The 12,138-nt window shown below is 42.3% G+C and overlaps 2 long non-coding RNA genes across 8 annotated transcripts in view; one reads left to right on the forward strand and one right to left on the reverse strand.

The window, feature by feature from the left end:
* Positions 1-6,729: 6,729 nt before the first annotated feature.
* Positions 6,730-9,485, reverse strand: LOC109455114 (uncharacterized). Of its 2 annotated transcripts, none has more exons than XR_012497581.2 (3): positions 9,160-9,485; positions 7,968-8,106; positions 6,730-7,647 (listed from the first exon to the last, which is right to left on the reverse strand). It is a non-coding gene; the product is annotated as an uncharacterized LOC109455114 (long non-coding RNA). The 2 variants fall into 2 exon arrangements; XR_002138568.3 differs by having other exon boundaries at positions 9,120-9,485.
* A 10-nt stretch (positions 9,486-9,495) lies between these two features.
* LOC109455113 (uncharacterized) overlaps positions 9,496-12,138 on the forward strand; it is a 69,468-nt gene continuing 66,825 nt past the window's right edge. For all 6 annotated transcript variants that reach the window (XR_016018359.1, XR_016018358.1, XR_016018360.1 and 3 more), the window contains exons 1-3: positions 9,496-9,627; positions 10,411-10,578; positions 11,999-12,099. This is a non-coding gene — a long non-coding RNA (uncharacterized LOC109455113). The remainder of the gene's footprint in view (positions 9,628-10,410; positions 10,579-11,998; positions 12,100-12,138) is intronic.

Here is a 12,138-nt window from a genome sequence, read left to right on the forward strand (position 1 = left end):
GTGAGTCATCTGCAACTTGACTGGGCTGGCCTGGACTCATGCTTCCAGGTTCCAGTTTGTCCGTTTTGCAGGTTGGGTTCAGATCTGTTCCATCTTCTTTGGGCCAGGGGCTACTTGTCTCCCCCTGGTGCCCAGATGAAGGGGTGGTATCCACTTGGGGCTTGTCTTCTCATGACAATCACTGGAGCATAAGACAGGCACAATGTGCAAGCACAGTTCAAGAATGTGATCACGTCATCTCTACTAATAGGTGTCACTTCATATCCATTGACCCAAGCAAGTCATGTGGCCAAGCCCAAAGTCACATTGCCCTGTAGGTGACGGAAAGCCATTATCTCCTATTCCAGAGTTGACATTGTCTGTATCCCCTGCAGACTTAGAGTTCCAAAGGTTCAAGGACCGGATCCTACACAGTGGAGGTTTCCTGAGACCAGGTCCAGGAGGCCAGAGTCAGATATCAAGGTGTTAGGTTTCTTGTGGCAGGAAGAAAAGCAAATTCTGTTTTGTGTGAACCAGTGTTGATCTGACCTGTAATTTGCATTGAGCAAGAAGGAGGGTATGGCTTTCTGAAGTCAGGCTACAAAGCTCCAGGCAGGGCAGGGAGGGTCAGGGGAGGGAGGACAGTGTGTCACAGCAAAGCAGAATGGCTCCATGCAACTGGATTGTTCCATGAACACTGAATGTCGCCAGGGTGTGTCCTTCCTGCACAGCACATAACGGCACACAGATAGACGCCTTTAATTTATTTGCATTAAAAATCACTGCTATAGAATGTTCCAACTTCAAAAGCAACACCTAGTCTCTGGAGAAAAATTAGAAAATGCAGGTAAGGGAAACGAAGGGAAGAAAATAAAAATGCACTTACGATCGTACCATGCTACAATAACCACTCTTTACACTTGTTCTGTATCCATCTGGCCTTTCTCCTAAGAGTGCAATATAGTCATATTATATTCGTCCTCACATGGCCATATATAATTAGTGTCCTTCCATGTCAATAATCGGCAATCTTATTCTCAATGGCTATATAATATCCCCGTATGGGCACACAAGATCTTAATTTATGCGCCCCTTACTATTGGTCCGTTAGGCTGTTTCCCAATTTTCATTATTCTAAACAATTGTGGAGAACATTCTTTTATCTCCATATTTATCCACATCCTCATTTACTCTCCTAAGTTACTTTTCTAAGGGGAGAATTACCAGCTCAAAGGCGACGCACATTTTTAAGGCTTGATGTATATTGCTTAACTAACGTCAGGAAAATAGTAGTAAATTATACCTCAGGGACAGATACTTCAGGGGACCGCACTGATCATTCTACGCAGGGTCTAGAACAAAGCTTTGCACACAGCAGGAGCTTAATGAATATTCATAGATTGTAATTTGAGCATAATAAATCCAGACTCTTCCAAGCATGCTATCTGCAGTTCTGCTGCTGTCTTCTCTTAGCTCTCAGAAGCAGGGCAAAGAATTGCTCATGAAAATGAGAGAAAGGTAAGAGATCACGAAAAGGAAAAAAGGCTATATCTCAGGGGGTGTGGCACTCCAGGTCATCACACAGCCCTTTCAATGAAATATAGCCGTTAACAGTCCAGTTAGGAACATAACTATTCCAGTATAAATGAAAGTCTAAATTATTTAAAACAGCCCATTGTAACTATGCTGGGCAAAAATCACGTACATAGAAACACCAGGGCGCGAAGGTTGCGGTATCCAACCTCAGAATAAACATGGTAGAATTACCACTCAAAACCACACACTTTCACTTCCATATCCAACGTAATCAGCTTACAGAAGACACTTCACAGAAGTGTGGGTGCAAAGATACAGAAGGCCTTAGATACAACCTGAGCTCACCCACTGACGTTTGATTTCTATTTTTTGGACTTGTTTTTTTAACAAATCCTCGGACTAGAGGGCTTGGTTCATTTGGACAGAAAAAGATAATCACTGAACAAATAGAAGGAGGATTGGTGTAGCTTTAACAATGATTTCTGTGTTAAGCCTCACAAATGAAAGTCATATTACACAGGATTTATAGAGCCCTGACATCAAAAAAGGAGCACGGAGGAGAAAATGTATGAAAACATGCAAAAATAATCTTTCTATAAAACCCAACATTTATGAACATAACTCAAAGAAATACCTTAAAATTGGTCTGTGGATTATAGCAATTTGAAATGTATGGGGTAACTACAAGAATGAAGGCAGGCGGGGGAAATAAACGAAATGAAATGGACTGATATTCTGAAGTCTCTTTTCATTTAACAGCAAATATTTTCAAAGAACAGAAGGCTCTCTCAGTTATTAACTATTCATTTTTTTTACAAGCTACCTTCAATTTTGATCATACACAATAATATGAAAAATCCTCTTTAGGATTACCTGCACAAAATTGCAAAGAAAAAAAAAACATTATAAGAGTATATGACAGTCTCAAAGCTGAATTACGAATGTGTGCACCCAGCAGTAAATAAAAATGCGGGAGAAGGGATGATTAAGTTTTCAATTTCCCCACACGGACTGGATGTTAATTTCATCTCACTTACATACTGCTTCGTAAAGAATAAAGAAAACAAATAACCTGATGGCTGGGGGATAGGAAGGTAGTGGAAAATTATTTTCCTGATTGTCACTTAGAAGCTGGGTGACTTTCTCAAGTCGCTCAGAGCCTCAGTTTCTCATCTGTAAACTGGGAAATGACAATGCCGTCTGCCCAGGAAGATGAATGTGAGGATTTCAATAGCGGATGGAATTTGAGTACTGGGCACGTGGTAGGCACTCCCTGAAAAATGGCAATTTTTATGGACATGGGCACAGCCAAAATGTGTTCTCAAAGCATCTGTAATAAAGACCATCAATAAGTATAATATAATACACACTTGTCTCGACCTTGTCCTTCCTTTTAATTCTTTGGTATCTACAGTGCAACCAGTAATCAGTCGGGCTCAGTGTATTTTAAGACGGAAGGCATCAATAAATAACAATAAAGTTTATTGAGCGCTTGCCACATGCCAGATCCCTTCTATTATCTTTCACATTCTTCACGACAATCCTATTGGGTACGTACTATTATTTGTCTTAGTTTACCAATGAAAAAAAAATGAAACCTAGAGAAGGTAAGCAGTTTTCCAGATGGCTGGAAGGGGCAGAGGGGTAGAGAGCATGGGCTCTGGAGCCAGGCTACCTCAGTTTCCCCACTGAGGGGAATTAAGATGGGTGGTATATCAATCAGAGTTCTCCAGGGAAACAGAACCAATATCCCTATGGATACATAGCCTGTATGTATGTCAGATATATGAGAGGAAAAGATTGATTTTATTTTAAGGAATTGGCTCATGTGATTGTGGGGGCTGGCAAATGTAAAATTTGTGGGATGGCTGGCAGGCTGGAAATTCCAGTAGGAGTCAATGTTTTAGTCTTGAGTCAAAACAAGGCTAGAGGCACAATTCCTTCCTTTTGGGGGGACCTCAGTCTTTTCTTTTAGGATCTTCATCTGATTAGGTGAAGACCACCCACATTATGGAGGGTAATCTGCTTTAATCAGTCTACTGATTTATATGTTAATCATATCTAAAGAATACCGTCACAGCAACATCCGTGCCTGCATTTGACCAAGCAACTGAGCACGATAACCAAGTTTGCACACAAAATTAACCACCACATGTGGTAAGAATATTACCTTCATAAGGTTTGCGAAGGATTAAATGAGAGAATGCATATACAGTACCTGGTATACCTTAAATGCTCCGTATCTTTAGTTCTTAGGAACAGGGCCTGGTACGGAGGAAGCAGTGCACAGATGTTAGCTAGTGTTATTAAAGGACAGGGCCATATTGGAACCTAGGTCATTTGCCTCCAGAGCTCATTGTCAACCTCTCAACCTGTGCCTGTCCACTATGGTAGCCACCAGAGTGACATGGCTGCTAAGCACTTGTCACGTGGCGAGGGGGACTAACATTTAAATTGAAAAACTAAAACAAGGAATATTTTAAAATATCGAAACAGTCTGGGTTCCAGAATATACTGGATTAAATAAAATATACCACCAAAACGAAGTTAATTTCACTTGAATTGAATTACTTTTTTGTTTTATTTTGTTATGTTTTACTTTTCTTAACTGTGACTACTAGCAAAACTTAAATGTCCCATGTGGCTTGCATTATATTTTTTATTGAACAATGCTGTTCTGAACATTGTAGTACTTTCTAGCAACACACAGGCCTCTCCTGCATGCCCCAGGTCCGCACAGAGCAGCTAAGCAGAATAAACAAGGCATCGATGCATCTTAATTTCAGTGAGACGGCCCAAATGCTTACCTTAAAAAATGTAACGGTAGCACCAACCACCAAGAAAAAAATTGGATTTTATTTCAATTATTTTGTTCATTAAAAGGCACAGTTGAGAGAGTGAAAGGCAAAACGACAGATTTGGAGAAGACACTTGCAATTCATATACCTGACAAAGGAATATTATTATATTGTTATATACCCAGAATGTATAACAAATCCCTGCTGATAAATCAAAAAGTAATAGAAATACAGCTCCCTAAAAAAAAAAAAAAAAAAAAAAAAATGTGTAAAAGATTCGAACAGGCATTTTAAAAAGAGGATCTCCAAAGGACCAATAAACACGTGAAATGCAAATTTAAGAATAATGGCTACCGTGAATGTGACAAAATACCAAATGCGGCCAAAGATGTAGCCCTGAAATGCTCACATACGGCTGATGCGGTACAATTGGGTACAACCGCATTGGAGGAGTTTTTTACTCTAATCTGTATTTTCTAATGTTCCTACCAAGAGCCAGTATGCTTCCCTCTCTCACCAGAAAAGCAGTAAAATTGACCTTTAACTTAAAAAGCCAGCATTTCAAAATATACAAAATAATGAGGCAGAGAGAAAAGGGCCCGGGGCCCTGCCACACTGAAAAGAATTGTCAGCGGTTAATTGAGCAACAGGGAGACTGAAAGCACCGTGAGCTTCACAACTGACAAAACACAGGGCTGATCTGTTTAAAGTAGACCCCGCGGGCTCCTGGAAAACTGCAGGATGTTCTTTGAGGCCGGGAACCAGAGGGCCCCTGCCAGGGGCGTTGGTGAAAGCCGCGGGTAGTCTGCTGGGGACTTACTTTTACCTGAAGTCATGAAATAATTTTCTTTGGAAAGGAAAATGTGTAACAAATGCCGCACAGATTTCTGACAAATGAAAATTTGCAAAACTTTGCTCAGGCCTTTGATATCATGCTCTGCCCTAAATCTAAGAGTTAAAAGTTATTTTTGTCAGCATCTGTTTTTGAAGTTCCTCTGTACGTAGCCGTGCATGAGGCCCCACTGTAGCTCCTGATCAGGAAAACGGAAAGACGTATTCCTTTAACATAAAACCTGGGGTCCCAGGATCAGCTGTCTGTCCGCCTGCAAACCCACCAAGAACATCCTAAACCCAGTTGCTTCCAACATCCTCCACTCCATGGTTCTGCTCTCTGGGGAAATGCAAGTCCAGGGACTTTTATCCTGGGGTCCACAGAGCCCTAACACGTCCATGAGGAAATTCAGGGGGTCTGTGAACTTGCGGGGAAAAAATAAATTTATGTTCACTAACTTCTAACTGAAATTTAGCACTTCAGTTTGGAAAGTAGAACAAACCATAGTACTATTACCAGGCCTTGTTGTCATCAATATAAATCAGATATTTTTATATCATATTGTAGTTATTGCTGACATGTTGAAATAAAGTCTATGCTCATGCTCATTCAAAATTGGTTATTAAACCCACTGCTAGAACTTGTTATGTAAGGCATTAATAAAGAAGCATACATGACTCTCACAATTTCAAAAAATATTTTGATATAAGTATTTCAATATAATTGTAATCTTATGTATTACAACCATTTAAAAGTATTATTCCGAGGTGCACAGAGGCTTTGTCAGACTGCCCAAGGGCTCCCTGGCATGACACAGGTTAAGAATCCCTATCAGGGGTTTGCCTGGTGGCTCAGGCGGTTGGAGCTCTGTGCTCCTAGCGCCGAGGGCTGCCGGTTCGATTCCCACATGGGCCAGTGCCAGATGGCTCAGTTGGTTGGAGCACGGGCTCTCAACCACAAGGTTGTCAGTTCATCTCCTCGACTCCCACAAGGGATGGTGGGCTGCGCCCCCTGCAACTAACAACTGGCAACTGGACCTGGAGCTGAGCTGCGCCCTCCACAAATAAGATTGAAGGGGCAACAATTTAACTTGGAAAAGTCCCGGAAGTACACACTGTTCCCCAATAAAGTCTTGTTCCCCTTCCCCAATAAAATCTTAAAAAAAAAAAAAAAAAAAAAAGAATCCCTATCAGGACAAGGAGAGAAAGGGTTGGTTAGGACAGAAGAACCAAGTCAAAGGAGAAAGGCAGGGCACAGGGGCTGGGTTTTGGTTCTGGCACAGGTATAGTTGGAGGTAGCAAGAAGCCCAACCCAAGTCAAGCCAGAGAGGTCCAGAAGAGCAAATAGCCTGGAAGGGTGCTGTTCACAGCAGCACCAGAAGACACAACCAAAGGAGCCCCATGAGGGAAAGCTCCCTGCCCTTTAAAAGAACTGGCTCACTTTTTGAAGCTTTGATTTTGACTTAGGTCACACCTGGTTCAATCCTTGCTTCGTCACTCATCTTGGGCAACTTAGCTAATCATGGTGAGCCTCAGTTTCTCCATCTGTAAAATGGTAATAATAATACTTGCCCCAACATTTTGTTAAAATTAAATAATTTATTCATAAATATGTTAAACAAAGAAAGCAAGTTACAGAATGATACTCTATTTATGAAAAATGTTAAGTACACAAAATAAGGTTACATGATTTTATAGATAACAACTTAGTAAAATAAAATCACGTCTGAGAACATCGAGTTCAATTTCCTAGTACTTACATCTCGGAAATGGAGGGAAAAAGGTTTGGGAGGCATACAGGTGAAAGGAAAAATCCACAACAAATACATATGGCAAAAGTTAAGAGTGGATGAGGCTTAACAGTGGGTTCTTTTTAAAGCTTTATTTAAGTAAACTATAATAAACTGAACATTTAGAAATGTACAACTTGGTAAGTTTTGACATATGTATGTATATATTCATGAAACCATTATGACCCTCAAGATAATGAATACATCCATCACCCGCAAAAGATTCTTCCTGTCCCCTTTATAGTCTCTCCATCCTGTCTTTTCCCACCTCCATTCCTTGGTGATTGCTGATCTGATGTCTGTCACTTGATTAGTTTGAGTTTTCCAGAATTTTATATAATGGGAATCATACAGTGCACTCTGATTTTTGGAGGGGGGGGGTCTATATCCCTTAGCATTTCTGGGTCACCAGCTTCTTCATGTCCAAGTCTGGGATATATGATGAAAAAAAATCCCAGGCAGCTTGTCACCGTGCTGCTCCTGGGGTCCCCATATTCCTAGTCATTGTGTCTCCTCTCCACTTCTCAGTCTTCTTACATTTCTTTTTCATATAATGTCCAAGCTTTTTAGTTGTACTTTGTGGGAGAAAAAGGGGAAAGCACATGTACTCCATCTTCCTGGTAGCAGAATTCCTGATGTATTTTAAAAACTGCCTCTGATTCCACTTTCACAAAACACATTTCCTTATGAAATAGGGGCAGCATCCCAGTGTCCTTCAAAATAAATGGAAAACAAGTTTGTAATGAGAGACAAGATGATCAGTAAGCTTTAGACCACCCCAATCCGCCTGCCAAAACATTACACCAGAGGCAAAAAGCTACCTCTTTATACTAGAAATGCTTCAATAAAATGAGGTAATGTGAACACTGGTGATTTCATCCATTGCCCATACAGACCTCACATGTCTGGTTTCTACATGGCTAAAATCTGCTTGTTCTTCTTTGCCTTCCCCCCAACTACAACAATTATGCACACCTTCTCCACTGTCCACAAGTCTCTCAGAGACTCCATTACCTTCCTTCAATTAACTCACCTCCTTTTTCCAAGCAGAATACACACCATGAGACAGGCAAGACCTCAACTTCCAGCACTCAAATTCCACTCATGTCTGCTATGGCCACTTTGTGTGAATAAGAAAGAAACACCCTTCCTTCGAGGCTCTTTACTATCATCTGCCAGGAAATAATCATGATTACTATTCAAAATTAAGATGACACTGCAGTCAGTAGTGCCCCCTGGATTTGTGAAATGCACAATCTGCTCAACAGCACCGATCCTACAAATCTACCTGTGCCTGCCCCCAACCCACCTTCCTTTCCCAGAGTTACTACCCGAGGTAAGCCCCTCCACCTGTGCTCTGCATACCCTCTCTCCTCCTGTCCTGCTTTCTTAAGAATCGTTCTCAAAAACTACCCTTGGGCCACGGGTCAATTTGGTCATAGGCTGTTGAATACCCCAATTCCCTGGCTCCTACTCCTCAATAGTGAACAAGTTTATGTCTCTCCAATCTTAAACAAAAATAATAATTAAGAAACGTCAACATCTTCCTTCCAGTATTCTTCTCATTTCTTCATAGGCAACTTCTTGAAAGGCCTATATTTGCTCATGTGTCCCCATTTTGTAACCATCACCCTCACATTTTCTTACATCACCCCAAGCTGCCTCCTCCCACCATCCCAAGGAACCTGTTCTAGCTAAATGCAGTATTTGTTTAGACATGACATTTCTGTCTTCATCTCACTACTTTCTCAGGATTACTTGCCCAGTTGACTACCCTTACTTGAAGCACCTTCCCTTGCCTCCTGAAACACTATAGTCACCTGGTTTTCCTCCTAAGGCTACCTGCTCTTTTTCTTTTTCATGCTTCTGCTCTATCCCCACCCCCAGGCACAAACCTAAGACACACACTTTTAGCTCCGACCTCTGACCTAAGAGATCCCAACTGGCACATCCTGCTAAGCTTCTCCACTAGAGGGTCCCAAAGACTCAGCATGTCTAAAACCAAACTTCCTACAAACCTGTTCTTCCTCCTTTCAGGATGTGGTCCCTTTCAGTATGTGGTACCCCAACAGTCCCCCAGCTATCAGCCCAGGCCTGGCAGTCACACAACTCTGCACACTTCACACACTCAGCCCACCACCGCCTACTTCCTTACTATCTCTTGAACCCACACTCTGCCGTTAACCATGCCACTTTCTAGCCCAAGTAACCAAAGTCCAACGAGCCTTGGAAGATGTCCTGAAACCAAACGGGCCCAGCTGCTTCGTGGGCCTCATGCTTCAAACTGCAGCAAAAAACGCCTTTAGGGTCCATGGCTAGGAAGTTTGAATGTCAGGAGAGAAAGCGCTCTGTGCAATGGGTTCTGGCACACAGCACAGTGCCTGGCACCTAGTGAGGTCAATAAATATTCATTAGAACCAGAGAGAGGAAAGGAGGGAGGGAGGTGCAGCTGGAGCTCAGTCTCAGGGCTGTAATATCAATCTGCCACACACAACATGGCGGCGACCGGGACCCACGCCCCATTTCCGTTTCCGGTGCTGGGCTAGGTCACTTCCGCTCCGGTTGAGTTGGGGTCCCTTGGAAGTTAAGAACGTGGGTAGTCTCTGCTCCTTTCTTCTTTCGTATTCTTGTCTCTGCTCCAGCGCAACCTGGCAGCGTGGCTCCGAGGCTCCACCCGCAGCAGCGGCTTGTCGGTGAGAAGGGGACCGAGGGGAAGGGCCATCCGGGGTCTGAGGGGAGGGAGGAGAGGTCAGGGGCGAAGGCGGGAGGTGCCTGGGAAGCAGGTCAAGTAAGTTTGTGTTGAAAACCCAGCCCGGAACGGGTTCCTATTGGGCTGTTGGAAGTGGCAGATACAATGTGTGGACAGAGACAGTGATCTCAGTAGCCAGGACTTCGTCGCCATAAAATGTACACGGGCCTCCGCAGCCCGAAAACCGTTTTCTTTCCCTTTAAGTTTTATTCATTAAATGTGCCTGGCCACCACCTGCGTGGACCGTCAGATAACCTATCCTCCTGTTTTGAGGCCATGTCCAGCATGAGAAGGAGTCTTTATTGGTTTTCATTGATAACAGGCACCATTCTCCACTCCTCACCCTTTTATTGACGAGGCAGTGAAAACCCAAGTGGAGAAAGCACTGTTAAAAGGGCTGAAAAGGCTACAGGAGGCCAGAGTCATTGAGTTTGGTCTTTTAAATGAAGATCTCTTATACTGAAGGAACTTGAAAGATTTGGGCATCCTGAGAGCTGCTGTGGGACTTGAAAGCAGTAGAACCTTTGCCATAGATGATATGAAAGACGGTCACCAAATGAATACCCCTGGTTTGCAAAGCTAGTGAGCAACCACTTTGGCATTGGAACCAGCTGAAAACTTCTCCCTTCCTCAAACCAATTCTCACAGCCCCACGTCACTTTTGCTTAGTTGTTTTAAGTGATTTCTGGCCTGATTTCTTTCTTTCTTTCTTTTTTTATTCTTGCAGGTGCCGCAGAAGCACCCAGGGGTAGCTGAGAAAATCATGGGATCTTCTTATTGGTACAACTTTCATTATTGTTTGTGTTATAGTGCGAGGCAAGGGCGAACAGACATTTCTCAAATGCCCTACAACTTGACTTCTGGAAGTTAAAAGAGAAACAGGTTTGAACAATTGGTGAGTGTAACGGAAAAAGAACATTTCATTTGATCACAGGAACATAGCTTTTGTGCTAATAAAATGCTTTAAAAATTAGAGTGTGGTTTTTAGTAATTAGCATAATTTTTGTTATCAAGTGGTTCATAACCAACAGACTAATTAGGTACCCTACTCAGTCATTTATCTAAATGAAAAGTTCTGCTACATTGTGGGCATTGATTAAAGCTAATGGGGAAATGAGATTAAGATGAAAATCATAGAATTAAATTTTTAATTAGTTTGCCCCCTGAACAATTGCTTAGTGCTACTTATGCCTGTCCAGAAAGGCTGTGGCTCTACTACCAAACCTCTGAACATAAAATGTTTTACGAAAGACTGAATGTTGTATTCAGTTATCGTTCTCTTTATTTCTGCTTAAAAAAGAATTGAAAAGGAAGGCAATGTTTGGGATTTCATCGTCCTTTGCTGATACGTATAAAGTATGAGCTGGGGGTTTTCATCAGGTCATTAATAAATATCTCAAACTTACCCCATCTGAAATAGAACTCTCCGTTTCCCACCTCCAACTTCTCCCAGCGTTCCTTATTTCAATCAGTGACATCACCACACATCAGTGGGCTCAAGGCAGAAACCAAGGAGCAATCTTGAGTCCCTTTGGCTCATTCCCGACAGCTTGTCCATTAAGAATATCTATTAGCTCTTTTTCCAGACTCCACCTCCTGTTCTCATCTCTCCTACCCTAACCCAGGCACCATCATCCCTTAGCTAGTTGACTGCAGCCCTCCTTAATCTGTTCTCCCTGCTTCTAATCTCATTATCAATTTCCATTTTTGATTTCCACCCCCCCAGTCCATTCTTCACACAACAGCCAAAATATTGTTTTAAAGCATAAGTTAGATTCTATATCCTCTCTATCTAGCACCACTAGTTTTCTTTCCATACCAATTACTGAGCCCTACAAGACCCTACGTGATCTGGATTCATCTGGGCCACTCTCTACCCCTCCACTCACTATAATCTGCCTGTCTTCAATCTGCCAAGTTTGGATCTGCTTAGGGCCCTTATACAAGTTATTCCCTTTGCCTGGAACCCTCTTCCCTTAGGTGTTTGCAGAGTTGGATCTCTTGTTTAGATCTAGATCTCTTGTTTACCTCCTCAGATAGGCCTTTCCTTCACTGTCCAAACTGAAGTAGCCTCCTGTTACACCCTGTCACATCTTCTTGATTCAGTTTTATCACAATCTTCCTCATTATTACTATTTTCTTGTATCTTTCTTCCTTTGTTTTTTGACTGTCTCCCCCCTACGACTATGTAAACTCCACAAAAGGAAAAATCGTATCTTTCTTGTGGGTTACTGGATGGTCTCCAATGCATGTGTGAATAAATACATGAATGAATGGATTCCTTTGGCACCAAGGCTGTTACCCTCTTGTCTCAGGTACACCAAAACAGGAAGGCTGGGAAAGGTCAGGGGACCAATTACCACATAGAGTGGACCCTAAAACATGAGATGTGGTCAAGAACACAGAATGGAAAGAGGTAAGAGGAACATTGGGGAGAGTGGGCAAGGGGACAATG

The sequence above is a fragment of the Rhinolophus sinicus genome, chromosome 14, assembly GCF_057876585.1.
Source record: "Rhinolophus sinicus isolate RSI-liver-muscle chromosome 14, RSI-T2T, whole genome shotgun sequence".
NCBI lineage: Eukaryota > Metazoa > Chordata > Mammalia > Chiroptera > Rhinolophidae > Rhinolophus > Rhinolophus sinicus.